This window comes from Nicotiana tabacum, chromosome 21 (assembly GCF_000715075.1).
Source record: "Nicotiana tabacum cultivar K326 chromosome 21, ASM71507v2, whole genome shotgun sequence".
Lineage (NCBI taxonomy): Eukaryota > Viridiplantae > Streptophyta > Magnoliopsida > Solanales > Solanaceae > Nicotiana > Nicotiana tabacum.
The window spans coordinates 100,379,382-100,382,772 of record NC_134100.1 but is presented as its reverse complement, the minus strand read 5'-3'; the positions used below and the strand labels follow the sequence as shown (position 1 = coordinate 100,382,772).

Here is a 3,391-nt window from a genome sequence, read left to right as displayed (position 1 = left end):
TTGAGTTTAAGTTTTATCGGTGATATTGTATAAATTTTTTAAATCGGGTTTTAGTGAACGTAAAATAATAGGCAATTATTCATAATATTTATTTTGCATGTTATTTAAAATTTATAGTATTATATTGTTAAATTCATCATTACAAATAACGGTATATTGTATACTATTTGTCAAAATATAACTAATACTCTCTCCCTTTCAATTTATGTGAACTCATTTGACTGGGCACATAGTTTAAGAAAATATAGAAGACTTTTAAATTTGTGGTGTAAAATGAGGCATATATATTTTGTTTGGCTATAAATCATTGCATAAAGGTAAATTGTTTCCAAATAAGGAAAGTGGTCATTCTTTTTGGCACGGATTAAAAAGAAAATAAGTTCACATAAATTGAAACGGATGGATTAATTGATTTCGCTTTATTTTTATGGTGCAAACAAAAAGCCACCCTACATGGTCGTTTGCGTGTTACTTTACTAATCCATCGGATACCAGTTAGTATCTCGCAATAGCACATATCACGAAAAACTCTACCATCAAGTTTAGAGAGAGAAAAGAATTCACCTAGTAACGATTTTACTCATATTTGATAAATAAATACACTAAATATTTACTGCTAAAACATCTTTGGAGGCACATTTACACCAGAGGGCGAAAAAGTGAAGACAAGCAAGTTTAAAAGCTGATGCATTGGACCATCTCTTCTTCCCTTCAGAGCATTAGCAGCTTTCAACTAAGAAATTAGTAGGCATTGTCAGCATCATAAGAATCTAGTCAAATGATGATTAAAGAAAATAGTTATTAAACTTCAAGTTTTCAGTTTTACAATCAGTATTCTCGATCCACCAACTCGAACAACCTTAAACAACCTCTATGCCTTCTTGAAGGCAGGGTTAAGGTTTGCGTACATACTACCTTACCCAGACCTCACTTGTGGGATTACACTGGTCTTCTGTTGCGTTGTTGTTGTTGTCAACTCGAACAACCTATTAGGAAACGAAAACAAACTATATATGGAAAATCATATAATGGACGTACGGGGGGGTCTCCCATACATCAAAAACATCTTCTTCCCTGTGAAGAACAAAAAGACGATCAACACCAATTGAAAAATCACAAATTGGACCACCAGGACTCCGTTGAAGTTGTGACGTTTCAATCCAGTTAGAACCACAATAAACTGAAATGGTATCGTTCATCGATGAGAGTAATTGCCCCTCGTGAAATGCCAGTTTGGGAAAGCAACTCCCAGTCCTTGACGATGTACACCTTTCTCTCCAGCCTACACTTTTAGTAGTGTCCCTCAAATCAATGAAGCCCAAACACTTTTTTGCATCTACTACACAAATAGAGTTATTCTCCTCTAGCCTATAGCATCAGTAATGGATTTCTGGTTCATCTCCTTGGCATTAGACCATGACCAAACCACGGCGTTTTCCCTAAAATCCAACAAGCGGATATCAATACGCGGAAAGGAACTAGCGACAACCATCAAACAGTGGTACCATATAACCATTGCAACCTTCCAGTATATTCGCTGGAGAAATATGGTTGCTTAGCATATTCCAGTGAGAAGAAATTTATATGTTTTCCTGTGACTTGGTCCCAAACAACAATCCCACGCTCAATGCTATTTCTTTTACAACTCGAGAACAACTTGTAATCTGAGCTAAAACTTAGTTCGGTTGCTGAATAATCATTCAATCTGTTTTCATCTGAAACTTGAAATTTACACCTCAACTCCCCTGTGTATGCGTTGAATAACCCTATGGCTCCATTGGCTAACTTTCTATCAGAGCTAGCCACAATATTTTCATAATCAACCCAACAGACGTCATTCACCCGATGGTAATCAAGATTGATTGTAGGTTGCTCGTCTAACATCCAATCGTACACCTTAACCATACTACCAAATTCGAGTGGTAATACCACACAGCAACCACTACTTGGGCTAGCCCGGATAGCACCGTACTTCCCTATTGACCAGCCTTTTATGGACCGTGCAACCCGAAGCTTATTGCCATCAAATAAATCCCATTTAGCAGACCTAACATGATCCAAAATGCCATAATACAGGGCCTCTCGATACAGGAGTCTTTCGTTGATCTTTGGAGGAATATAAAGCTCTCCTGTTCTGAGTAGGTCGAGAAGGACAGCAAAATAATCAGGATTTCTATCACTGAAGTGTTCATTGGTTGCGGCATCAGAATGCAGGTTCCAGTTCTCATCAAACATGGCTCCAAAGAATGAATTCTTGCCCGCACTGCCTAAGGTTGTGGCCGTAGTTTCAAAGATTCTGCCACCAACATTGAGCTTCACCCTGTCTTTCTGGCTTTCCATTATTCAAAAATGTTGTTGTACTCTGAAATTCAAACCAATACTGATGTAAGAGATCTGTTTAGAAACAAATTCTGGCGCTATATCAATCACAATTAACATCAGCATTATTATACATGTGACTTATACTAATGTAGTTTCTTCATGTTGATAGTAGATATATAAAAACAACTAACGTAATTAATCGTATAGCTATATGGTTAAAACCTCAAGAATAAATTTGCTATTTATGATCATTTTGAATTTCTTTTTCATGATTGGCTAAAATATCTCCTTTTTACCAATATGTTGTACAATATTAGTTGCAGTGTGAATAAAAAGGGAAGCTCAGTGCACAAGTTATGCCGCGTTCATGCAGGGTCCGAGGAAGGGCCGCATACAGTCTATTCTAATGCTTTCATGATTGGCTAAAATATCTCCTTTTGTTTTTGTTACCAATATGTTGTACAATATTAGTTGCAGTATGAATAAAAAGGGGAGTTCGGTGCACAAGGCATCCCGCGTTCATGCAGGATCCGAGGAAGGGCCGCACACAGTCTATTCTAATGCTTTCATGATTGGCTAAAATATCTCCTTTTTTTTGTTACCAATATGTTGTACAATATTAGTTGCAGTATGAATAAAAAGGGAAGCTCGGTGCACAAGGCATACGCGTTCAAGCAGGGTCCGAGGAAGGGCCGCACACAGTCTATCTAATGCAAGTATTAGTGTCTGCTTCCACAGCTCGAACCCGTATTGATCCTAAAATCAGTTCTTTAAAATTCCCTTTTTAATTCTCTTCTCTCACAATTGTTTTTCGGATATTGGAACATTCAGAAGCTTGAAAATTGAACAAAATAAACTTAGTTTTTGCTGCATTCTTAAGACTTCCAAGCAAGATAAGGCGACGTCCGAAGTATTGAGTTTAGGCATGAAGAAAGTCATAATAAAACAAACACAGAAAGAACAACATATATATGTTATGGGATGACAAAATAGTACAAAAAAATACATACCGGACTCAGAGGTACTCAAGAAACAAGAATAGCAATCTGGAGTTTGATTCACGACTATT

The 3,391-nt window shown here is 37.0% G+C and overlaps 1 pseudogene; it reads right to left on the bottom strand.

The window, feature by feature from the left end:
• Positions 1-801: 801 nt before the first annotated feature.
• Positions 802-2,340, bottom strand: LOC107817922 (BTB/POZ domain-containing protein At4g30940-like; annotated as a pseudogene).
• Positions 2,341-3,391: the final 1,051 nt, after the last annotated feature.